We start from the raw sequence: 27,819 nt of genomic DNA, 5'->3' as shown, positions 1-27,819 counted from the left end.
ATCTAAGTACACTATGTCCACTGGATCTCCCTTTCCCCCTTGTCCACATGTTTGTTGACCCCCTCAAAGATCTCTAATAGATTAGTAAGACATGATCTCCCTTTACAGAAACCATGTTGACTTTTGTGCAACAATTTATGCTCTTCTATGTGTCTGACAATTTTATTCTTTACTTTTGTTTCAACTAATTTGCCCGGTACTGATGTTAGACTTACTGGTCTGTAATTGCCAGGATCGCCTCTAGAGCCGTTCTTAAATATTGGCATTACATTAGCTATCTTCCAGTCATTGGGTGCAGTACCTGATTTAAAGAACAGGTTACAAACCATAGTTAATAGTTCCGCAATTTCACATTTGAGTTCTTTCAGAACTCTTGGGTGAATGCCATCTGGTCCCAGTGCCTTGTTACTGTTAAGTTTCTCAATTAATTCCAAAACCTCCTCTAGTGATACTCCAATCTGTGACAATTCCTCAGATTTGTCACCTACAAAAGACAGCTCAGGTTTGGGAATCTCCCTAACATCCTCAGCCGTGAAGACTGAAGCAAAGAATTCATTTAGTTTCTCTGCGATGACTTTATCGTTTTTAAGTGCTCCTTTTGTATCTCGATCGTCCAGGGGCCCCACTAGTTGTTTAGCAGGCTTCCTGCGTCTGATGTACTTAAAAACATTTTGTTATTATTACCTTTTGAGTTTTTGGCTAGCTGTTCTTCAAACTCCTTTTTGGCTTTTCTTCTTACATTTTTACATTTAATTTGGCAGTGTTTATGCTCCTTTCTATTTATCTCACTAGGATTTGACTTCCGCTTTTTAAAAGATGCCTTTTTATCTCTCACTGCTTCTTTTACATGGTTGTTAAGCCACGGGGGCTCTTTTTTAATTCTTTTACTGTGTTTTTTAATTTGGGGTATACATTTAAGTTGAGCCTCTATTATAGTGTCTTTGAAAAGTGTCCATGCAGCTTGCAGGGATTTCACTCTAGTCACTGTACCTTTTAAATTTCTGTTTAACTAACCTCCTCATTTTTGCATAGTTCCTCTTTCTGAAATTAAATGCCACCATGCTGGGCTGTTGAGGTGTTCTTCCCACCGCAGGAATGGTAAATGTTATATTACGGTCACTATTTCCAAGCGGTCCTGTTATAGTTACCTCTTGGACCAGATCCTGTGCTCCACTCAGGACTAGATCGAGAGTTGCCTCTCCCTTTGTGGGTTCCTGTACCAGCTGCTCCAAGAAGCAGTCGTTTAAAGTATCAAGAAATTTTGTCTCTGCATTTTGTCCTGAGGTGACATGTACCCAGCCAATATGGGGATAATTGAAATCCCCCACTATTATTGAGTTTTTTTATTTTGATAGCCTCTCTAATCTCCCTTAGCATTTCATCATCACTATCACTGTCCTGGTCAGGTGGTCGATAATAGATCCCTACTGTTATATTCTTATTAGAGCATGGAATTACTATCCATAGAGATTCTATGGAACATGTGGATTCATTTAAGATTATTTCATTTGATTCTACATTTTCTTTCACATATAGTGCCACTCCCCGCCCACAACCTGTTCTGTACTTCCGATATATTTTGTACCCCGGAATGATTGTGTCCCATTGATTGTCCTCACTCCACCAGGTTTCTGTGATGCCTATTATATCAGTATCCTCCTTTAACATGAGGCACTCTAGTTCACCCATCTTATTATTTAGACTTCTAGCATTTGTGTACAAGCACTTTAAAAACTTGTCACTATTTATTTGTCTGTTCTTTTCTGATGTGTCAGATTCTTTATGTGAATGTTTCTCATCTGATCTGGCCCATACTTTATCTTCTTCCATCCCCTCCTCCTGACTAAAACCTAGAGAATCTCTATCAATAGACTCTCCTCTAAGAGAAGTCTCTGTCTGATCCACGTGCGCCCCTGCAGCAATCAGCTTTCCCCCATCTCTTAGTTTTAAAACTGCTCTGCAACCTTTTTAATGTTAAGTGCCAACAGTCTGGATCCACTTTGGTTTAGGTGGAGCCTATCCTTCCTGTATAGGCTCCCCCTATCCCAAAAGTTTCCCCAGTTCCTAATAAATCTAAACCCCTCCTCTCTACACCATTGTCTCATCCACGCATTGAGACTCTGAAGGTCTGCCTGCTTACCTGGCCCTGTGCTTGGAACTGGAAACATTTCTGAGAATCCTACCATAGAGGTCCTGGATTTCAGTCTTTTTCCTAGCAGCCTAAATTTGGCCTCCAGGACGTCTCTTCTACTCTTCTCTGCATCATTGGTACCTACATGTACCACGACCACCAGCTCCTCCCCAGGACTACACATAAGTCTATCTAGGTGCCTCAAGAGATCCGCAACCTTCACACCAGGCAGGGAAGTCACCATACAGTTCTCCCGGTCATCACAAGCCCAGCTATCTATGTTTCTAATGATCGAATTTCCCATTACTAACACCTGCCTTTTCCTAATGACTGGAGTTCCCTCCCCCGGAGAGGTAACGTCAGTGCAAGATGATACCCCAACATCATCTGGAAGGAGGGTCCCAACTATGGGAAGGTTTCCCTCTGTTCCTGTTGACTGCTCTCCTTCTCTGGGCCTTTCATCCTCCTTAACAGCGCAGGGGCTGTCTGACCGGAGGTGGGACAAATCTACAGTGTCCTGGAAAGCCTCATCAGCATACCTCTCTGCCTCCCTTAGCTCCTCCAATTCCGCCACCCTGGCCTCCAGAGCCCGTACATGATCTCTGAGGGTCAGGAGCTCCTTGCACCAAATGCACACATACACCACCCCCCCACAGGGCAGGTAATCATACCTGCTACACTGAGTGCAATAAACAGGATAGCCCCCACTCTGCTGCTGGACTTCTGCCTGCATTTCTCCTACAGCTACCTAGGTTAATGATAGGCTTTTTGTTTAAATCAAGAAGTTTTGATTATTGTTTATTTAAAGGTTTTAAAGAATGGCAAGTGTACCTCGCCCCCTTCCAAACTTCCTCTCGAAACTCCCTGTTAGTGGTCCCTGTTCGCAAAGCTCCCTGATTGCTTGCTCATGGCTTTATAAAGCCCTGGCCTTCTTGATAGCCCTGCCCCCTGACTAAGGCTCAACCAATTAACAGAGGCTTATAGATTTCAAACCTTGTTTAGAAGCTCACAGCTTCCAACTGCTGGCCACAGCTCATGGTCCTTCAAACAAACAAACAAACACAAGCTCAGCATACAGCAAGTAACCCCCAAACACAAACACACACTACAGACAGCCACTTACCCAAAAGGTCCCGTATTTGCTCCTCCTTCACCTGGAGAACTCCCTCTCAAAACTCCCTGTTAGTGGTCCCTGTTCACTGTTGTTACAACTTTTCACATTTTAAGAGTGTCTGGGTAAGTCTTTAGCAGAAACCATTGGCAGAGAGGCAAAAACACACTGACTTCATGCCCAAGCATTTTCATGTACTTAGGTATGTTGTCATTATGTACTTTAAGCATAAGTGAGTGATAAATGGAGTTAGAATTTGCATGGATGTAGCTGAAAGAAAGAGAACTGTATTCTGCCATGGAAAGTATTCTGCTTAGTATTTCTTTGGACTTATTTAAATATAGAACTAAAATGATGCCTGTATAATGTAAAATAAAATGCACATATAGTTTTTAACTTCTCCTTTGGACAACCCTGAGACAAACCCTAAATAGTTTTGACCACCTCATAAGTTAATAGTTTTTTTTTCTTTTTGGTACGTTTGCCCAGAGCTTGGGATTGGTGTATTTTAAAACATAAATATATATGATTTCTCTTCCTGTAACTGCTTAAAAAGTTTAATTATAGGACACTGTTGAATATGTAATGTTAATAATTGTTGCACATATGAATACGAACATGTTTCAAATTACTTTTGTCACCTTGCCATTAAATCTAACATGTTAGCTGCAGGTCCTTCTATCTCACAAAAATATGGTTATGTTATAACACTCTTTTAGCACCATCAGTAGGACTGAAGTTATTCTACACGGTGATTAAACTTGGTCAACAGAACTCTTTGGGAGTTAGTTATGTGTGATTTATAATTCCTGCAGGGAGCTTATGACGGAACCAGGAGGAAACTAAATTGATTTGTTCTCTAATAGATAGTGTTGGGTGGATCAACTTCAAGACTTCTAACCTGGCTGGGAGGAACTAATTTACTTTACTTTTTATTATTTTGCTTTATAGTGCAGAGTGGATGTTTGAAAATTTGACACTCTAGGCCTTACTATAGTCAAACATTCTCAGAACGGCATTCTGAAAGCACCATCTTTTATTTCTATGAAGAGAGCTTGTTTACCATAGAAGTACCATAGAGGTACTTTTCTTGCTGTCAGAAGGAATCCAAACTAGAATTAAATAGGACAGTGCCAAAGTATTCTCTTATATTTAAAATAAGCAATATATTGAAAATGTAAAACTTAAATAAATGTTTCCTTGCCAGCTTTTTTTTCATACTCTGCCTGAGCACTGGTTTGTTGTATAGTTGCTTATTGGATTGCTGATGTTGATTTTTTTAAAAAGCAAAATATATGTCTTCCAATACTAATATGGATGCTGTAAACAGATACAGGTAAACATGTAAATCAAATTGTTGCCTACCAAACTGAAGTAGTCTGTCTTCCATAGTTAGCCCGCTAAGTGGTAGTGTGGAAGTTCACATTATAACACATGACAGGAAAAGGCATAAGTTCAAGGGTCCTTGTTTATACTTTCCTATAATATTACAAATGTGTGTCAGAGGTAAATAACACTATAAATATTATTCATTTAGAAACATCTTATGGGGAGAAAATCTGATGTGAAGAGCAGACAAGGTACCAGTTCTCTTCTATACACTCTGAATGGGGATTGGGGGCTGGGAGGTGGGAAATCAATTATCAGTTCTGGCACATATGCTTTATAGCCCATGGAGTGAGATGTTCTGTGACATGAAAGCACGTCTTTATACAGTCAAAATGCACTTCTGTTTTGGCCTGTGGTTACCCCTAAAGGCGTTACCCTAATGCTGTTACTAGGGTCAGCTGTATTATAGCAAGAGTTACTTATTTATTCACTGTAGTGACAGTTACATTTCATATAGCAGCTGCTGAAGCCAAAACTATTCAGCAAGGACAAAATGTGATAAAACCCCAATGAAGTTTTCTTGCACAATATTAAGTTTTAATTTTTTTGTATAGGAACAAATATTTTTCTACTGCTATTTTCCGCTTGTGACTGCAGCATTAAAAAACAGTAAATACTGTTATGTTTAATAGTGTAAACCCGTGTAAAATTTATTTGATGTCACTGTAAAATATAGTTGACTTGTATGTCTTGTACTGTAAATAGATTTTAAAATATGGACTATCTGAAAATGATTACAACTGTATAAATGTGTTCTTCATGTGACCGGCAAATGTTCTGATCACTTGTTGGCTTTGTCAAGGAGTAAAACCTCTTTAGTCTAATGATTTCTGTTTGGTTGGTATGCAGAGAAGTACAACTTAGTGTAGATCACTACTGAACTATGGAAACCATTGACAACACGGGAGAGTTGTGTCTAGCATATAGCTTGGATGAAAGGTCCATTAATTGCTTTTAGATTTTAATGGAGTATTTGCTAAGAAAAGTTAGGGTGGGGTCAAATTCTGCTCTTACGTACAATTCCTGATGAAGTCAATGAGGAATTGCACTTGAGTAGGTGAGGAATTTGGTCCAGGGTCTTTATTTTGCTGTCACTTATGCACATGCACACTGTGATGGGTTGGATCACAGACACTCCATTGGGACTGCCAACTGATGTGCTGAGACTACCTCTGAGCCTGTTTTCCCTGCCAGCTTGGGACTTCAGTACCTTGCCTTGTTTGAGCCAGACACGCTTGCCTGCTGCAAACACAGATCCAAGTCTGAACCACGTCCCCCAAAAGCTGCAAGCTTAACTGAAAACAGCTTAAGAAGTGTTCCTGTCTCCAACACTCAGATACCCAACTCCCAATGGGGTCCAAACCCCAAATAAATCCGTTTTACCCTGTATAAAGCTTATACAGGGTTAACTCATAAATTGTTTGCCCTCTATAACACTGATAGAGAGATGTGCACAGCTGTTTGCCCCCCCACCCCTGGTATTAATATATACTCTGGGTTAATTAATAAGTAAACAGTGATTTTATTAAATGCAAAAAGTATCATTTAAGTGGTTCCAAGTAGTAACAGACAGAAGAAAGTGAATTACCAAGCAAAATAAAATAAAACATGCAAGTCTAAGCCTAATACAGTAAGAAAACTGAATACAGATAAAATCTCACCCTCAGAGATGTTTTAACAAGCTTCTATCACAGACTGGACACCTTCCTAGTCTGGGCACAATTCTTTCCCCTGGTACAGCCCTTGTTCCAGCTCAGGTGGTAGCTAGGGGATTTCTCATGACTGCAATGCCCTTTGTTCTGTTCCACCCCCTTATATACCTTTTGCACAAAGTGGGAATCCTTGTCTCGCTCTGGGTTCCCGCCCCTCCTTCTAAATGGAAAAGCACCAGGTTAAAGATGGATTCCAGTTCAGGTGACATGATCACATGATCACTGTATCATTACTCACTTGCCAGCACACAGGTATACAGGAAGACTTACAAGTAAACAGAGCCAAAAAACAGTCAATTGTCCTGGTTAATGGGAGCCATCAAGATTCCAACCCACCATTAATGGCTGGCACTTTGCATAATTACAATAGGACCTCAGGGTCATATTTCATATTTCTAGTTTCAGATACAAAAATCATACATTTATACAAATAGGATGACCACACTCAGTAGATTATAAGCTTTGTAATGATACCTTACAAGAGACCTTTTGCATGAAGCATATTCCAGTTACATTATATTCACACTCATTAGCATATTTTCATAAAATCATACAGAGTGCAACGTCACACACACACCCAACTTCCTTGGTTTCTGTTTCATAAGATCAAGGTGTAAAGACGCTGCATGTCACTTTTAAATAGTTAGGGTCTTGTGCTCTTGAAACCAAAAATCCTGGGTTTGATTGCTGCTGGCAGTAGTGGTTCTCAACCAGCGGTATGCAGAGGTCTTCCAAGGGGTACATCAGCTTATCTAGATATTTGTCTAGTTCTACAACAGGCTACATAAAAAGCACTAGCGAAGTCAGTACAAACTAAAATTTCATACAGTGACTTGTTTATTCTGGTCTATATGCTGTACACTGAAACGTAAGTATAATATTTATATTTCAATTCATTTATTTTATAATTATTTGGTAAAAATGAAAAAGTGAGTGATTTTTCAGTAATAGTGTGCTGTGACACTTTTGTATTTTTATGTCTGATTTTGTAAGCAAGTAATTTATAAGTGAGATGAAACTTGAGGGTACACAAGATAAATCAGACTCCTGAAAGGGGTACAGTAGTCTGGAAGGTTGAGAGCCACTGAGCTAGGCTATGTGAGTGGGTTCAGCACATTGGGTAAACAGTGTAAAAATACTGAATCGTAGGTGCTTGGGACAAGCTCAGTTTAGCCAGGGGGAGTATATAATGAAGTGGGTAAGTGTGTGACTCTATTCATTTGTAGTTGCTGGCACACAAAATATAAAACTCCCATGTAATACTTCTAAAGTAATTGAAGATTTCAAGGTGGCAGAATCTTGTGTTTTTTTAAGCAGAATGTTCTTAGCTGGGTATAAATAACGCACACTTATTATTTTTCCCTCTGAATGAGGACATTGGCTACTTCCCAACAGTGAATGGAATTTAAGGGAAAAGGATGTAGCTGTTCACACCTAAGGCCCAATCCTGCAGTCCATATTAATTGTTAATGACCAATCACGTAATTCAGATAAAGCTGATATTAACTGTTCTATGTTCTGTGAGATTCTTCTTTCCCACAATGAAGGGGAGAGATTCTGTGCTTTTTCATGAACAGCCAGCAGCCATCTCTATAAATATGAAGTTAGCCTTTCATGATCATAAATGCTGCATATATACTGAAACTTCCTCACAGACTTCTCCACACAGACATCTGAAATCCCAGACAAACATTTGCAAACACGTTAAAGTCTAAGCCATAACACTTCTACAAGAAAATGCCATAGATTCAGTATTCATTCTTTTAAGGAAGGGCTTAATTGATACATATGTTAAATATGTCAGTTACATGAAAGACAGTTATATTTTGACTTCAGTTTATGACAGTCACGTATCAAAAAAATTAAATACCAATTTGCTAGTTAGAGAAGAGATGGGCTGTGGCACCTCCACTTCTCATTTATGTAATATGCAATAAAAATATAGTAACTCGTACTGATTTCTTAAAATACAGCTAAACGTAGCAGATCGAATGTCTGATTTCAAACATATGTTTTACATTTGGGGAACATTTAGAAAAATGTTAATCAGAACTAAATTTTTAGTAAATATATTTAACTATAATATACTTAAATATTACTTTAAGATTTTAGTAAATATATTCTAGATTAAATGATTGCAATATTGTATCCACAATAACAGCATATTTAACTTGTGTATACTTCTAAAGGAAAACCAAAGAACTACTTCTCAATTTTGAGATATAACTGACATACAGTATTGCATACAGAATTCATACCATACTGAGTACTTCAGCCTGTCTCTTGTTATATATAGTAGTGCTTGTTCCTTATCTTACACAGCAATATGCAGTATTACCTTACAAATACAGCCTAGTTTCATTGCAAAACTGTTTCCCTGCAGCATATTGACAAAGGTGACTTTACATTAGGATGGGCTTCCACAGGCCCAGTCATCCGTAGTGGAATAACCAATACCATCTTGTTGAAGATACTTGGGGGAAGAAAAAATACATAAACCTTTTTTCATTCCTTTTTAACTTGGGATATCAAACACAAAACTCTAGCCTGCTTCTCCTTTCACACTGGTAGCAATCTTGTCGTGGAAAAATTAACCACGCGTTGATACAATTTAATTTACACAGCAAGTCTTTTCCCAAAAGGTTAGCAGGTGAACAAGGGCTTAGGAGGAAAGCATGACGGTCAAACAAAGGACCGATAGAAATGGACAGATTTGAAGAGGTGGGGTGGGGAATAAGAGTATTCCCCACTCCTACCGCTTTTGGATAGACCAGGGCAGTAGGGACATTTGCTGTATCCAATGGCCCATTTGCTTGCAATAATAACACGTGCCATCACTGGGTCCTCAGGGGGGTGGATGGTGGGGACCTTGGTTTGGCCTTCCCCTTCCCCTCCTGCAATGGGCGGCTATTATGGGGTCCCTGTATGTTCTGGAGCTGGAAGGTCATTAACATAGTTTTAATGTGGTGGTGAGGGTATTTGGGTTTTATTCAAATTCTTATTTTTACTTTGTTTACAGGTGCTAATTTTTGGTCCAGTCAGCTTTCTTTGGGCAGACTGTGAGAATTTTATCTAACAGCTTCTCCCTGATTTTATTTAACTTTTCCTGGTCATGGCCTGGATTTTGCTTGGGCCACTGAGCTTCTTCACAAAGGCAACTCAGTGTTTCCCTAGGCATGACTCCTCGTAGAAGCTGGTTTAAATCTGCCCATGTAGGGTTATAAGAGTTTATAACAATTTGCAATTCCTCTTTGAATTTAACAATCTGTATATCATCACAGAAATCAGTGAGGCAAATCCAGCCCTTTGGGTGAGATTTTCACTCCCACTTTGGCCACTTGACTCCATGTAAGAGTTACAGTGGCAAAAAGGGGCTTCCCCAAACCCCAGTTCTGACCATGGGAGGACTTCCTTACCTCCGGCACTGCAGAAGACAGCTGTAAGGCTGCTTCCTGAGGACTCCTCTGCCAGCCCTGATGCAGGGGGCATGCTGGGTATAGGAGGGGCATGTTGGGTCAGGGCCACAGTGTGTAGCACCATGAACTATCGGTTAGCCTGGGGAGGCAGCTGCAACTTAAACAAGGCCCCAGGACTGTTTAAGTTATGCTGGATGTCCTGGAGAAGCCCAGGATCATGAGGGCTCAAAGGTGGCTTAAAGCCACATTTGCCCCACTCATCTCCTGGACTGTGAATTGTGTGCCGCACCTCTTCGAGAACAGAATTTCAGCCTTTGTCTCCAAAGCTTTAGAGTCAATTTAACTTTGGTGTCTTTGGTTACTTGATTTCTTGGAAGACCATTGTGAGTCCTCAGATCTCGACCCCTTCTTCTAACCATCACTTTGTTCACTTGAATTTTTTTTTACTCTTTGGCAATCTCACAATAGCATTCAATAGACCTGTAAGCACAGTTTAGCAAATTAAAAACACATTGGCTTTCCTAATGTCCTCACTTCTGTTACTCATAAAAAGTCATACACAAATGCCACAATTCTCCAGTGTACTTGGACAAACTGTATTATAGGTGGTGCAAGGAGCAAAGCCTGTAGTTAAAGTTGCCCAGCAGTATCTAGTATAAGATCTGGTTTTCACTTGTTTTTGTAACTTTCCCAAACTTTAACTGTTTGGGTTGAAAAGTTCCATGCTGGTTTCTGCCTGAGGCTACAGCCTGAAGTTCCGTGCTGGTTCTGCCTGAAGTTAGCTGCTTTTTTTTTTTTTAACTTCAGCTATTTCTCAGAATGATGTTATGGAAAAATACATTGTTTTGCCCACATTAAAAATATCTCACATCAGCCATTTTGCTGAGAAGCCATACCATCCCTATACTTTGGAGAAGTGACCAGAAATTTGGCAGATGGGTAATTTTGGTGTTGGACATTTCTTTTACAATCCCCATGAAAATCTTGACCAACTAATGAGCCTTTGAAGAATTCAGTTCTCACAGGCTCAGTAGGGAGTTTGGCATCTAAATTTCCCAAAGAGTTTGTCTCTGCTGAGCATGCTCCATTCTCTCATAGCTCTTACAGATGACTGGACTGTGCATATCCCATTCCAACATTGCAACTGAGCATGCTCCATCTCAGGGCTGCAGAGGCTGAGCAGGACTTCTCCTTTTCTTGGTCTTCTGTGGAATGCTGTGGTGTTGGGTGTGATGTTGTACTCTATATGATTTTATGAAAATATGCTAATGAGTGTGAATATAACGTAACTGGAATATGCTTCATGCAAAAGGTCTCTTGTAAGGTATCATTACAAAGCTTATAATCTACTGAGTGTGGTCATCCTATTTGTATGTATGTATGATTTTTGTATCTGAAACTAGAAATATGAAATATAACCCTGAGGTCCTATTTTAATTATGCAAAGTGTCAGCCATTAATGGTGGGTTGGAATCTTGATGGCTCTCCCATTAACCAGGACAATTGACTGTTTTTTTGGCTCTGTTTACTTGTAAGTTTTCCTGTAAACTTGTGTGCTGGCAAGTGGGTAATGAAATCTTACAGTGATCATGTGATCATGTCACCTGAACTGGAATCCATCTTTAACCTGGTGCTTTTCCATTTAGAAGGAGAGGTGGGAACCCAGAGAGGGACAAAGGATTCCTGCCTTGTGAAAAAGATCTATAAGGGGGTGGAACAGAACACAGGGGACTGCAGTCATGAGAAATCCCCTAGCTATCACCTGAGCTGGAACAAGGGCTGTACCAGGGGAAAGGATTGGACCCAGACTAGGAAGGCGTCCAGTCTGTGATAGAAGCTTGTTAAAACATCTCTGAGGGTGAGATTTTATCTGTATTCAGTTTTCTTACTGTATTAGGCTTCGACTTGCATGTTTTATTTTATTTTGCTTGGTAATTCACTTTCTTCTGTCTGTTATTACTTGGAACCACTTAAATGATACTTTTGTTTTTAATAAAACCACTTTTTACTTATTAATTGACCCAGAGTAAATATTAATACTGGGGGGGGGGAACAGCTGTGCAAATCTCTCTATCAGTGTTATAGAGGGCAAACAGTTTATGAGTTTAAGCTTTATACAGGGTAAAACAGATTTATTTGGGGTTTGGACCCCATTGGGAGATGGGTATCTGAGAGCTGGAGACAGGAACACTTCTTAAGCTGTTTTCAGTTAAGCCTGCAGCTTTTGGGGGACGTGGTTCAGACTTGGATCTGTGTTTGCAGCAGGCAAGCGTGTCTGGCTCAAACAAGGCAAGGTACTGAAGTCCCAAGCTGGCAGGGAAAACAGGCTCAGAGGTAGTCTCAGCACATCAGTTGGCAGTCCCAAAGGGGTTTCTGTGACCCAACCCATCACACTGGGCACCAGAATCGATAGGGATAATCCCTCCTGTGCTCTCAATGCTTTCCTGCTGCTACCCAGGCAGCATGGAGGAAGAAGTTCCTTTGTGGAATGCAGAAGGGGATGAGGAGCTGGCCCTGGGGTATAGCAAGTAAGCGTGTGTCTGGGACCAGGACATGAAGCTGATGGAAGTGGATGGGGAATGGATGAATGGTGAGAGGTTTTTTGCAGGAATGGGTGGGTGAAGTTCTGTGGCCTGTGTTGTGCAGGAGGTCAGACTAGATGATCATAGTGGTCCCTTCTGACCTAAATATCTATGAATCGAGTCTGGAGGGGCTGAGGGAGAAGGGATCAGGCTTGGGCGGGCGGAACAGGGGCAGAGAAGAGTCTTTGACCACTTGAGTATATTTGCCTTAGAACCTGGAATAGAACTCAGGATTCCAGTCTCACCATTCTGTTAGTGGAAGGAAATAGCTGTGAAACCCACTAGCAAAATATGTGCCTCATCTCCCTCTATTGGCTGGCTCACAGAGGATGATAAACTACTATTGCTATCAGTTACTCTGTTAGATCAAGTGGCAAAGATATGTGTTATGGATCTAAAGCTTCCCACCCTGTTGGTGAACTGTGTTGGAGTCAACATGGTTCCACAGGATAAAGCTTGTTTTTTCAGTTTAATTTATTAAAACCCAGGAAATAACATACAAAAATACTATGTTAAAAGAACGTTATTAAGGGTACAAAATCAAGCACTCAAAAGTTAGGAAATGTCAGAATTAAGGTTGCCTGTGTAAACTTAATTTGGCCCCCTTGTGCATGTGTTTTATGACAGTTTTAAAATACATGTTCACACATCATTTCCACAACACAGCCAGCATACAGCACAAATCATGGGTAAAAAGCACATCAATACAATTGTTTGATATTCAGGAACACCTCCCTTCCCTGCTGCCCCAGCCCTCCAAAAATCAATCAATTTTTTAAATTTAATTTTTAATTCATTTTCAATACCATGGCCATGAAGCACCATTGAGGCTTGCCGCTTCTTGGCTTATTCCATCCTTTGCATGAACCAAAATGAGATGAACAACCTAATTATCCGCAAAAAGAACAGGAGGACTTGTGGCACCTTAGAGACTAACCAATTTATTTGAACATAAGCTTTCGTGGGCTACAGCTCACTTCATCGGATGCATAGGTGCCGCAAGTACTCCTGTTCTTTTTGCGGATACAGACTAACACGGCGGCTACTGTGAAACCTAATTATCATGTCTTCTATTTTGAGTTCTAGAAAGACATATATACCAAAAATTTTTTTAGTCTGTTCACTGCCCAATGCTATGATTGGAATAATTTCTTTGGTGCAAAGCTGCTGCCTACAAGGATACCTAGGCAAACAAAAGGTGAAATTCTGGCCCCATTCAAGTTAATAGGAGATTTGCCACTGACTTGGATGGGGCCAGACTTTCACACACAGGCATTACATGGTGTCATAAGCATTACAAATTAATGGCCCATTGTCAGGGCTGTCTTGCTTTCTCTTTTATAAAGTGTGTACATCTTCTACCTTTTGTTCTAGATTTATTATGTTTTACATTGGTCTGGTTGACATGTTTAGAAAGGTATTTGTTTCCCTCACTGAATTACGCTGATCTTATAGATCTGTTTTCTATGGGCCACTCATTTCTCTTCATCATTACCAGGTCTTCTTCTAGGATTACAGCAGGCAATTCTATTTCTCTGATACTACTTACTTTCTCTTAAAATAACTAATTTGTTTGGATTCCCACTTCTCTGCTCTGTTCTGTGCATCTGCTCTCAGTCATGACAAAGGTAAAGAAAGCATGAACATCTTTCTTATGGCTCCCCTACTTGCTGCAAATGTTCTGGTAAATCAGTGTTATATTATCTCTCTGTATTATGTCTGATTTCTCCCACTAGCTGTGAGCTGTGCTTCTTTGAAACCAGATGCCATGGTTTCCATTGTTGCCTCTTTCTGCATTGGGTCTGACTTTGAAACATACATTCTCACAACAGAGAAACCATCTGCTACATGTGGGGACTTAACAGCACTAGGCATAATGTTTCTTTATAGCTATTTACAAACGTGCCCAAATACTGCAAGAGAATCAGACATAATAGGATTTAAATGCCCATTCAATGCATAGCCCTGCGGTAAGGCCATTTTCACATAATCTTGCATTGGATTACATTATACTGAATTTCATTTTAGTTCCTGTTTTCTAGTGTCATGTAGTAACTTGGAACAGGAAATCTGCTATCAGTATCTGTTCAAACAAATGTGTTTTTAATGGTATGGTGAGTGTTATGAAGTTCAAACATAGTTGAATCTACACCTAATGTTTCTGAAGGCTCTATTTTAAGTAGTATTTCAGCATATCCTCCTGTTCCTGTTTAGAATTGCTAATTCCAGTTGTGTTCTACTCCTTATAATATGGACTATAAAATAGCTTGATTTATTCCTTTTTCTTATTTATGACCCTTTGTTTAGGTATTTTGGATATTAAGGGCCAGATCTAGGTGACACACTAATTGTCCTTTAGTGTCTTTAGAGGTATGCTTCTGTCAAGGTTCCTTCCCCACTCTGAACTCTAGGGTACAGATGTGGGGACCTGCATGAAATACCCCCAAAGCTTATTCTTACCAGCTTAGGTTAAAAACTTCCCCAAGGTGCAAACTTTGCCTTGTCCTTGTACCGTATGCTGCCACCACCAAGCGTTTTAAACAAAGAACAGGGAAAGAGCCCTGGAGATGTCTTCCCCCAAAATATCCCCCCAAGCCCTACACCCCCTTTCCTGAGGAAGGCTTGATAAGAATCCTCACCATTTTGTACAGGTGAACACAGACCCAAACCCTTGGATCTTAAGAACAATGAAAAAGCAATCAGGTTCTTAAAAGAAGAATTTTAATTAAAGAAAAGGTAAAAGAATCACCTCTGTAAAAATCAGGATGGTAAATACCTTACAGGGTAATCAGATTCAAAACATAGAGAATCCCTCTGGGCAGAACCTTAAGTTACAAAAAGACACAAAAACAGGAATATGCTTTCCATCCAGCACAGCTTATTTTACCAGCCATTAAACAAAAGGAAATCTAACGCATTTCTAGCTAGATTACTTACTAACTTAACAGGAGTTGTAAGGCTTCATTCCTGATCTGTTCCCAGCAAAAGCATCACACAGACAGACAAACCCTTTGTCCCCCCACCTCCAGATTTGAAAGTATCTTGTCCCCTCATTGGTCATTTTGGGTCAGGTGCCAGCGAGGTTATTTTAGCTTCTTAACCCCTTTACAGGTAAAAGGGTTTTGCCTCTGGCCAGGAGGTATTTTATAGCACTGTATACAGAAAGGTGGTTACCCTTCCTTTTATATTTATTACAACTTCCTAACAAAATTAAAACTGTTTGAGTCCCTAAGTAGAAACAGTCTCTCAGTATCGCTAACAGGCAGTAGGTGATGCTACAGTATACATGTGTACCCACATTGTGACTCTGTGAAAGAAGTAGGAGCCCTGCAGGTTTAGTCTAGCTAGATATTAGAGATCTGTATCTAGAACAAATGGAAAAGTCACACTTAACGAACAGTACCATTGGTGTATATGACGAGTGTAGGGACTGTCTGCTCAGAATGAAGTTGCTGTTGCAATTTTTTGTACTTCTAGTTGTCAAAGTATCTATTTAAAAAAGAAATAAAATGGGCTTTTCACTCAATACTATTCATGTTCTTATACAGCCACATCACTGATGTATTGGAAAGCCTCCAATGCTGTTTGAAAGCTGTTACTACAAGTTTTTTACATACTGGCTGATGGGGCTTGCTGTGATTCACAAAGCCCTGGAAAATGGGCAGATGTCATTGCAATGTTTTTCTCTTAATAGTGCTTGGGACTGGAAATATGGGTCTCCCACTTTCCTGCCTCGTTGTGCATCATTTGAATTATCTTGGAAATATCTATGTATTGTTGCTTAATATGGCTTTATTATTCCCTCCAGAAATCTGCATGTTTCTCCTATATACCCATTTTGTAGATCTATAAACTTGTTTAAAGTTTTCCACTCAGTGGGTGGGAAGCAAATGTGATGAATTTGCCACTTACAACAGATTCTGTTGGCTCCACAATTACATGTTTTGTGCAAAAAGGAAGGCAAGTTCATTTTATGGAGGCATGAATTACACTGTCTGTGAAGTACTCGCACAGGTGTCACAAAAAAGGAGATGTTCCTACAGGTTAATAATACATTAGCACTTATTATCCTTAGAATCCTTTGAAAATATTAAAGAATCCTCACAAGACCATTATGACGGTAGGTATTATGCATAATTGGCAGATGGGGAAACTGAGGCGGAGAGTTTGATTTGCTCAACTTGCCCGTGACTTAGGGTTAAACCAGAATTAATCGTTACAAATGTTCTCATAGAATCCATCACTATAGGATTTGAACAGGCAGGTGAAGTTGGGAGTTTCCTGGTTCCCAGTTCTCTAATCGGACCGGTAGACTCCCACCCCTTTTAACATCATTCTCTGCAATTTTTCAGTGTTCCCTGGTAGTAATATTGTTAATCAGGAATAATGTATCTTAAGTGGCTGTCCTTCCAACCGGGCAGTCATAATCCGCAAATATTAATATAAAAATGACAGCGTCCCACTCCCATTAGCCCTACTGCAATTCTCAGTGTTTAAACAAACATTACATTGTGGAGGGAAGAATGGATTGTGCATGCCTTAAGTATGGCAAGGAGAAAGCTGGAGACCAGACCCCCTTAAGGGCTTCTCTTCTACTTTTAATATACTGAAAGGGGATTTTCGTGACTCTTTGCCACCTGCACATGATCAACAATCTTATCTGCACACAGGAGGTCAATACACCTATTAGAAATGTTTATTATTTTAGTCAATGTTGTTGACTTTGGCAAGTCTGGACAGCTCAAGGAATTGGTAATGGAATCTAGTCCCTTACCTCTAAATTGCCAGTTGAAATCCAGCCCTAGGCTGGAAGATGTTACTGTTTCGTATAGCTGTGCTTCATATTTTGCGGTTATGATCCCATTCCTAGTGGACAAGTACTCAAAAACCATGTTCACAGAGGGAACTAATTTACATGCTTGTTTGCCTCACTAAGCAGAACAAACAAGAACCGAATAGACATGTAGACTGAACTGTCTTCCAAAATCTTTCTCCAGAGATGGACCCCTACCTGCTCCAGGTCAGAGTTTGGGTTTGGGCATAAGAGGGGACAGTATGGAGATGCTTGTACAGTAGCTATATATTCTGTCGGTAAATAGAGGACTTTGGTATCCATCATCTTTCACTAAAACTAAGTTCACATGAAAGATCTTAATAGATTTTTTTTAAATCAACGTTTAACAATAGTCATATCCCGGTTAAAGTGTTTCAAGTGTTAAAATGTTCATAACTTAGCACCAGCTTGAGCACAGAGGTTTTTATAATACTCTCCTTAAAATGTTTTTGCTGATCTTTAGAGAGAGGGGGAAAAAAACAATGGAAATCCAATCTGAATTAATATCCAGGCTGCTGAGAGGAACTGAAGAGTATATTAGTCTGACAGCTAGTGACAAAAAGTCATGTTCGTCTACTGTTGAGGCAAATGAAGTATACGGAAGGAAAGAATGCCTGTTAGGAAAACTTGCACCATAATGTAGCAAAATGCACGTTGAGAATATATTTATGCCCCATAAAATTGCCTCCTCCTTAATGTGCTCTTTCTACTTTTTTAAATAAACAATCAAAGCTGTTCTTGGTCTGGCAGCTTCCCAGGAACGACATGTGTTTCAGCATCTTAGCCATTGAAACTTTCTGACTCAAATCTCCCATTTCCTTTCTCCATCTAATTTAGTTCAAATGCCATTTGGGGTGCACGTAGCACATAGCATGCATTATTTTTATTTTTTTCCAGGTCACCTGTTGCTTATAGATTGACAATGTGGAAACACGTACAGCACAGGCAACAGCATTGCAATCCACCTACCTCACCAGGATGTTTCGCCCTTCAACTGGAACCACCATCTGTACAGTAGGAAGGTGGTTTTAGATTCCGTTCAGTCCTTGATTTTCATGCTGAGACTGCCAACAGTGGAACTGACTAGTGCCAATTGTGGTGGCTTTTGTGAAGTGGATCCCTGTCAGCTGTGTACTGGGTCATGGCCTCTAGCTCACTTTACATAGGACATCAAACAGCCATCTGATGGTGAAGACTCACCAAGGACATCTACAGTGCAATTTAATGTGTAACTGAGGCTTGGATATATCTGCCTGTGCTGGCTTGAATCTAGGTAGCTCTGATAACAAGAGCAGTGAAGACATGGCAGCACAAACCTCAGTGCAGGCTAGCCTCCTAAGTACATACCTGGGGTCCCTGGCAGGCTTGTACTTGGGTGGCTACCCTGTGCTGAAGCTTGCGCCACCATGTTTTCACTGCCCTTGTTACATGAGCTACCTTGATTAAAGCTAGCACAGGTAGGCATAACTTGACATTACACCTTAAATTGCAGTGTAGGCATACCCTTAGATGTTACTGCCCAGGGTTCGATTTAAATTGATGTCCTAGAACTCAGAGGCTTTATGTTTGATTTCCAAGCACTTGAACTCTCCAGTACCTCAATAAGAACTCATTTGAAAACACTTGCATCCCTTCTTAAGTTTCTCTAAAGACACACCAGTGCCTCCTAGAAAGGGGCATGAAGCTTATAGCTAATTGACTTTTAGAGATGAACATCTGACCAATCTAAACAGTAATCTCTGCATTACATTTTCTCCAGTGTTCTGGGCATTTTGTTAAACTTTTTAAAGGCAGAAATGTGTAAAATATCTCACACAATTATTGGAAATAATTTTATGGCTCTTCACCACTTTTCCTGGGTTATTGTTTGCTCCTATCTTCCTAGAGAAGTTGCTAAGCTACAGTAAGATGGTGTGTGACAAATTCTTCATGTAGTGATCAAGGCATACAGTAATGGTGACCCTTTGGTTAGGTAGAAAGTTACTGCCAAATAACAGGTGGTTTTCACTGTGTGTGTGTGTGTTCAGAGAACTCCTTTCATCACTGTAATCTTTGGTTGTTGCTGAAGGCAGACATGGGTGAGATGAGTAAGCTTTATAGGGAAGTAAACAAAAGAAAACTAAAGGAACATAAAATTTATGCTTGTAAAATAAGATGGGTCTCCTCTGTTTATTCAGACAGAGATGTCAGATTATATGCAAGAATGTTGAGAAGCCACCTGTAAAACCAATCCCACTTCTAACCTAGAAAATGGACAGACTGTCTCCTGGTGACAGAGACCTTCTGACAGTATCAGAGTATGTGAAACTGAAGGCTTCCTGTGTCTCCTTTGCTGAAAACAAAATTGGAGTTATACTGTCACTCTCCTTCACCAGTGCTTTCTGGTTTCTTCTCTGTTTTATTTTCAACTCATTACTACACTCTTTTCATTTTTGGAATTTTCCTATGTGAAAGTCTGTACTACATGCTCCAGAGGACACAGCTGGGATTGGATATATTTGTCATGTCAGTGGAAGTAAGATTTTTGGTTACATTAATCCACACCTAAATTAATATTGCATTTATTTGATAACCCACAAATTCTGCATTTGAGGGGAATGTGTTTGTACATAATCTCTGTCTACAGTTGCAAGATCATGTCCAAAACTTTCCTTTCCTTCCTGCATAGTATCTCTAAGATCTATCCTTTTCTCTTTGTCTAGAGAGCTATAAAATTTTCTCTTGTCCCATCTTGATAACTTTCTTTTCTGACACCTTTCTAATGCCCACAGTGCCCTGCTCCAGTCTGTACAAAATGCTGAAACCAAGATTTTCTCCCTTACCCATGAATTTGACCACAGTAGCTGCTCTTTGAATCCCTGCACTGTTTTTCCCAGCTTTTATCTTCCCAAGCCTATCCTGTATTCAGCTAGTCCGAGGATGCCAGCTTCATCACTCTGCTTATCACCTTTTCCCACAACTGTTTCTACACTTCCTTCTACACTGCCCCTCTACGCATGGAAGGCCTTGCCTGTGCTGGTCTGCAGATCCACTACCTGCTCTTCTCTTAAATCCTCCTTGGAGACCCACTTCTTTTTGTGAGGCCGGCAAGAAATTTGCCAGTTAAATTTCCTACTTATTCATCCTACATATTTAGGAAAAAATGTGCCACAAACTTTCCTCCTTAGTGTACACTAATATTGCTGAGTTAATATGTAACCTTAATGTTGCTTCTGGTCATTCTTCCTAATGTCTTGTTGTTATCCTCACTGTTGTATCCAAAATTTGTTTGTAAGCTTTTGAGTAAGGGATCTTGTCTTTCCATCTGTCCTGGGAGGTGCCTAGCACATGCTTGGGTAAAGTTAAGAAATATTTTCTCAGGGAAACTTTGGCCACAAGAACTTTTCTTCTTCCTCCTCACCCCCAAAAAGGCAATAGAGTCACCTAATAGAGTCTGGAGTCACCTAAAACTGGAAATGAGGTCCTACGGCTCATTAGAGTAGGAGCAATAGAGTAAGGAGAAGGCTCCGGTGGTGGTCGGGTTTCCCTTAGTTTGAGTTCAGTGATATTTAGTATATCTAGTAAACGTCTAGGAGTTAGTTCATATCCATCTTCTGTGAATCAAGCGCAGAGTTTGGTTCTTGAACCCCATACACAGATTGAACAATCCATGCTTTGCACAACCCTAACTATAACCTCTCTTGATTCCTGATCTCAGATTGTACAATGATTTCAACACTAGGTTTTTGCAATCTAATATTTTCTCTACTAGATCTCAACATATGGCCTTGAACCTTTCTAATGGAGCCTTCAGGCTTTCAGTTTAAAGTGATAATTTTTAATAAAAGCCTGCCAACATATAAAATCAGACTGCCTATGAAATTCTGATTGTCATTTAAAATCCACTGAAACTTTGCTTTATTAGCAGTAAACTCCTTTTGGACATCTGTAACATGCCACATTTGGCCAAATTGAATAAGGCACAGCACAAGGCTGGGCAACAATGTGATCAATTTCAGAAGAGATTAGTATTTGCTGAAAAATTACCAATATTACAAAGCTTTGTCTATAGCACCAAGTAAAGACTAGGGTTGGCTCAACCACTTCAGAGGTAGCAGACCTGATTCTGATCTTTGCTTATTCTTTGAAACAAACCCAAATCAAACAATTTTTGTGGCTCAAAAATTAATTTAGTTCAACTATTTATCATTCCGCTATGTTGTTTGGGAGAAGAGGTACTGAGCTACTGTGAGAGGATGCTGTCCTACAAGAGCTGAAATGCTGTGTGAAAAGCTGCTCTTACGAGATTCCCAGGCCTTCATGGAAGTACAGTTACATATGTTCTCACAAGTTCTCATGAGTGTTTCACTCCAGCTTTGTTCTGACCACAGACTCTGGAAGTTCAGATACAATAAGCATCCAGATCTCAGTTATCTGAACCAAATTTCTTGAGGTTTGTCCGTCACTGGTGAAGATGCTTAAAGTTACACTACAATCCAAATGATTTCCCCCCAAAAGTTCCCATAGTCGATTGTCCAGTCTGCAATTAGGGAAGTGCCATGACCACTTCTGCTATGTATAGTAAATAAACAGTCCCTAAAATGAAACTGATACAAATCCAATGATGAGAAGTGAAGGAGTTAAAAATTCCAGTAAATGAGCTCTCGATGAAATTGAACTACGTTGGTGCAGAGTCTCTGAATTCTATTAGTTCTGACAACCTCAGTTATTCTCGTGCGTCTCATCATCTGTAAAGCTAACAAGGGCTGATAAGAGATGATGAGGCACCACACCGGTTTGTATTTCAGAATTCATAAATATTTCACAATACCATTTTCTTACAATCAGAAACATTAGTTTGTCAAGTGTAGATGTTGCTGAATATTCACTCTGTGCTGAGGTTTAACAAAGGCACTGCAAGGATAAACATTTTTAAATCAGCAGATATAAGCCATGAGTTGGTGCTACATACTCCACAGTTATTTGCTTTCAAATGCATGTTCTAATTTTAGTAAAATTGTTGAATTTTGACCTCTAGGAGCTGCTGCTGTCTTGCTTGTAAATATACTGTTATGCTTCATAGCTGCCACCCTCTGCCCATCCCCCACCGATTGGTATCTTTTTTTATTTTTTGAGCTACTTCAAAATTTTACACTATAGTCAGATACCCAAGGGTGAATTTAATTTGGAACAAACCTTGGTCTTGACATCACAAATTTTATTAGGGGATCAAACAATGCAACATACAATTTTCTCAGGCTGCACTTCATCTAGAGATACTTGAGATTCTAAAAATTAAGTAAATTGGCTGAATGTTTGAAGTAAAAAAATTATATGAAGTACAGTGTGGCCAAACTCTCCCCAAAGTAGCAGTTATTCTTTTTCCTGCTATAATAAGATGGAGCACACAAATATCACTTGATTAACAGCTGCAGTGTTAATTTCCCTTTTTGGTTGCTTGACTCACAGCAAGAATCATGTCAATGCAGCAGAGAAGCAATTAAATTGATTTTAATCTTTGTCAGAGAAGATAACATGCCTCTTTCTTTTCTCATTTAAATAATTAAAGTTTCAGCAGGTATTATTTCTGGCTTTAAAGAAATTGGTATCTTAATGTAATAGAATCCTTGTAATTATACACTTAATGGTTCTTAAGAAGTTAATCATGGTTGTTCATTTAAATGTGTGTGTATATGTATATATTATTTATTAAACTTCTATTTGCTTTGGTGGTTATGCTTTTCAGAGGGTGGAACATATAAAAAGTGAAATTCTAAAAAAAATCCTTTCTCCTTATCATTTCTTATATTTTGCCTTTCGAATTTTTATTTTAAGCAATATTGTCACACTTCAACAAATGTTTGAAAAATCTTTTATTAAACCAATTCTCATTAAGAGGAAGATGAAGCGTTTAGTTGTCTCGCTACAATGAATTACTTTGGTGAAAAAAATTCATATAATGAGGAAAAAACAAATATTTTTGTATCAGTGCCATCGTACAAACTAAACTTCATTAGGAGCACAGTAAATACAGTTGCACCCTTTTGACCCGAGTGGCTAGTCACACTTGGTGCTCTAGGGAGGGTTCCAGGTGGGAGCAGAAACAATGCCCAGTGGAATCTGCCATCTACATGTTACTAGTTTCTGGGCAGACTCAGTTATGCTTTATTTTAGGTGCGGTGCTTTAACTGTCCCTCACAACTATCTTAAATGAAGGGTGCATTCACACATAATTTTCAACAAGGTTTTAATTCAACCCATAACAAGGTTTAACCCAGCTCAAACAATATTGTTACCCTTTTTGGCCTGAGTGGTTAGCCAATATTTGAGTGCGGGCAGGTTGTTTACATTAGTAGGAGAAATTGATGATGGAGTCAGGGTAGTCTATTCATGCAGTCCTGTTAATTTACAAAGAGTGTACATAAAGTCTTGTTTCCGTTAACACAGTAGGAATCAAACAGAAAGAAGTTTTTGTTCACATTTCCAAGCCTGACTTCCCAGCCAGTCCCAAAAGCTTTCTTTCTTCATTTTCTTTCAGGGCCACACTTCCAGTGCTTCACTGGATGCTTCTCCTGCTTCTTTTGCTGCTTCTGGGTGTTTCAGCTCATGGACACACACACCTCCAACAAAAAATACTTAATCAAACTCCTCTGTCTCCATAGCGCAGTTTCTGAGCAGCCTTGCATGTGACCTGTGTTCTGGTTGGAGGCTCCTATTGTCTCAGCTATCTTACTCTAAAATGGAACTTTATTGCTTCTGACCTTTACCCTGAATGAAGGGCAGCTCTCACACCCACCAACTTCCACAAGATTTCACCCAGCCTCCATCATAACTATATTGTAAATGGGTGAAATTTGAGATTATGATATTTTTGTGAAATGGAAGAAATTTTATTTAAAAAATTGCAATGTAAATGATGACTCAAAAATGTGTGGTGAACATTCATTCTCTCTTTGACCTGAGTTGCTTGGTAGGTCATCACTGGTCACATGATATTGGTTCTGATTTTTAATTGGCAGAGCCCTACCCCAGGTTAGCAGAAGTCACACAGACTTATTTTCTGAGAGGAGTGCCTGCTTATTCTGTGTGCTTGCTCTTTCCCAGATCATCCCTCTCATGCAGCAAAAGCCACGGGAAAGGGGCTTTTTGTGAGGGGAAACTTTGTGAAGAAACTTCTTGTGAGTTTACCCTGCATCATCCTCATAGACATGGAGTCCTCCCTCCCCAGTAAAAGCTCTGTCATATTGATGGAGTAGGAAGATCCCAATGGAAAAAGGTGAGAAGCTGCTATATACAGGCAACATATCAATAAGGCATCCTCAAAAGAAAACCTCGAGCAGGGGTGGCCAACCTGTGGCTCTGGAGCCACATACGGCTCTTCAGAAGTTAATATGCAGCTCCTTGTATAGGCACCGACTCTGGGGCTGGAGCTACAGGTGCCGACTTTCCAGTGGGCCAGGTGGTGGTCACTGCTCAACCCCTGGCTCTGCCACAGGCCCTTCCCCCACTCCAGCCCTTCCCGCCCCCTCCCCATAGCCTGCCATGCCCTCGCTCCTCCTTCTCCCTCCCAGAGTCTCCTGCATGCCAGGAAACAGTTTATCAGGAGGTGCGGGGAGGGAGGGGGAGGTGCTGATTGGCGGGGCTGCTCGTGGGTGGGAGGTGCTGGGAGCAGGGGGGAGCTGATGGGAGGCTGCTGACATATTACATGTGGCTCTATGGCAATGTACATTGGTAAATTCTGGCTCCTTCTCAGGCTCAGGTTGGCCACCCCTGACCTAGGGGAAATAGTAAATCAGTGGCATGACCAGCTAAGCTGGAATGGGATGATTTTTAACCAGCACTCATGAATATTTTGCATTCAGTAAACACAGAAATAGGAACTCGTGGTTGTGCTGTATGAACCACTGGAAGTTACCGGATCATGAAACTACCTATTTTCCCATCTAGTGAAGTTGGATGTATTCTCTGAGAATTGTCAATTACTGGATGACCTCAATGAGTTATGTTGTGTCCGCCATGTTGTTTGCATCACACCATTACTAAACGTTCTGAGTTACACCAAGATGAATTATTTCCTGAATTTTAAAAATGAAATGCCTTTTCAAATTTAAAATACAGCTGTGGAATTGAGCAACACCATATATAAGCAGCAGGGAGCGCACAAACATCTGATTTATGGTATGCTTGGTAAGAGCAAAGTATTTCTTTTACTTGTTACTATATCCCAAAATAATTTTATTTTTTCTCCTGCCTAGAAAAATGCTAACACTTTCTGCAGTAGCTAAATATAAAAGTCTTCTCTTACAAAATATCTTGTAAACACAGCCTCTGCATTAGAACAATGCCCAAAAGACACAAATTGTTCCCTCTCATATTTTATTACAGCAAATGCTCAAGTGAAATTTAAAGGCAATTGTATGGCAAATTTTTTTGTCTTGGGGCTTTTTTAGTTACTGAAAGGAAATAGACAAGCTACTTTCTGAGGGTTGGGAGAGACTGTGTATTTGTAGTATTTATAATCCAAAGGGGCCATGCCTTGTAGCAAAGTGATCATTTGAATGAAAAAATAAGTTATCATATATACCATATGTCAAAAGTGACACATGAGCATTTCTTAGTATGTTGTGTGCATTCCATACATCTCAAGACAATAAAATGTGTACACCACTTAGCCCAAAATTGATAAAGGCATTTATGTTTACAATATCTTCGAACCTAATTCCAATGCCCCTAGAACTCATGATGTTTCATTATGGTTACAGGACTGCAAAAGTTTACATTGTCCTCATGTACTGGTATCAGTGAGTGACTTCACTTAGCCTTTTAGCACACAATACTGCTGTTTACGTTCTTGGTTATATGCACTCCTGTTGTACCTATGTAATATTCACGGTCAGACTAGCTTTTCACAGAACAAACATAGAGTTAAGGTTTTCATTTCCATGTTGTTCTTTAATCTGGACTGATCTCTTACATATGAAAGAGACCGACGGCTTTGACTGTGGGATTCCTGAACAATGAATACTACCTGTGACTGAACAAACAATCTACTTGTGCAAATGCTTGTTCTTCCATGGTTAAGGCAACTGAGAATGTGTACGCTGTGTGAAGGTGTGAAAAGTCTACTACTTCTGATAGTCAAACTTCAAATTTGTTTTGCTTGGTCTAATATGGCCAATTAACTTACTCTCATCTCATTTGTAGCACTGTGCCATATGGTGTATGTACATGCAGAGATTAACTGATTTACACCAGGCAGAAATTCCATGGAACAGAATTACAGAGGGGGGAACATGTTTAATAGACATATAATGTTTTTAATAAATGCACATTGTTTAACCTGAATAAAGAAAAGCCACATAGCAGATGCTGACTTCTTCATTAGACTTCGTAACAGTGCACACTGATATTAACAGTAACATAAACAATATAGGGGATAGTTTCTTGTTTGATGACTAAAGAGATTCTTTAACTGAGAATCATAGTGGAAAGAAATGCTAACTTTACAGAGAACTCCCATTCAGAGATCACATCCATATCCTGATGTAGCTGTGTTGCCTTGCCTACCAAGTGATTATTGTAAGCATTACAGGCAGTCTGCAGATAAAAGATAATATTGTCTGGATAGACTGACATTAGCAATTATTTTCTGGGTTTTTTTGCTCTGTTTTTTTTCTATTTCATTAGAGTCCCTGGATAAAATATAATTAAAATGGTTTGACTTTTCCTGTATAGGTTTTCATAGGACAAATCCATTATACTACATACTGACCAAACTATAACTTAAAGTTTCTGATGCAAGGCTGCTCACATTCAAACCACTTATGTATAGTTTTGCAGAAGTGGATAAACCTAAACTTTTATCTAGAGTGACTTGGCAAATGATTTCCTAAGAACAATCTTAATTGAACACATGGGATCTTGATTCACAATCAATTAAAATTTACTACCAGATTATGATGTTGCTTTTTTAAAACCTAAATTTTTGGGTTTTAAAAAAAAACTCCTCTGAACTTTTTGTATTTGCAGTTAGCACCCATCCCCAACAAGTGAAATACTTTAACAATCTTAATAGAAAACATGCTGCATGGGAAGGCTTTTTTTATTTGAACACTTCTCTCAATACGCTTACGTTTAAAAAAAATCAAATCCAGCTCAAAATGTCCATAAGTCTGTTATAAAATGTCTTGTGGAATGAAAATCATATGCTAGAAGACATCATTTCCCTGAAAGATGATTTTGTTGTTCTTGATGAGGTACAAAATTAGAAACTAATTTGGCAGAAGACCTTCACCCTTCACATGAAGTAGTTAGTCATATAAAATTTATTGTTGTCAGCAAAAATTCATAGCAAATCATTTTAATATCTTTTTATGAAAAAATTACAAACTCAGGTATGATAAATAACAGCACCTCAAGCCTTCATCACCATGCATGTTAATAATGCAATACCTAACTATGCATGACACACACCATTATCAGAAAGCAAAAGATTTTCAACCTTCTTTGTTGCTTCACTTATTTGAATATTTTATCTAGGAACTAGTGATTGAAATCAGCTGGTGTGTCTCTGTGCTCCGAATGAAGCTGTAGTTCGATCTTATCAAGGCTATCTTTGAGCTGAAACACATAGCCAGAAAGACAATTTGTTCTGAAAGCAAATTC

At 39.5% G+C, this 27,819-nt stretch overlaps 1 long non-coding RNA gene across 1 annotated transcript in view; it reads left to right on the top strand.

Moving 5' to 3' along the window:
• LOC141992341 (uncharacterized) overlaps window positions 1-27,819 on the top strand; it is a 92,313-nt gene that overhangs the window by 59,847 nt on the left and 4,647 nt on the right. Inside the window, exon 5 of the long non-coding RNA XR_012640578.1 lies at window positions 24,259-24,430. This is a non-coding gene — a long non-coding RNA (uncharacterized LOC141992341). The remainder of the gene's footprint in view (window positions 1-24,258; window positions 24,431-27,819) is intronic.

Source organism: Natator depressus, chromosome 8 (genome assembly GCF_965152275.1).
Source record: "Natator depressus isolate rNatDep1 chromosome 8, rNatDep2.hap1, whole genome shotgun sequence".
Taxonomy (NCBI): Eukaryota; Metazoa; Chordata; order Testudines; family Cheloniidae; genus Natator; species Natator depressus.
The sequence above is the reverse complement of the archived record's forward strand: the minus strand, read 5'-3'. Positions and strand labels throughout refer to the sequence as shown.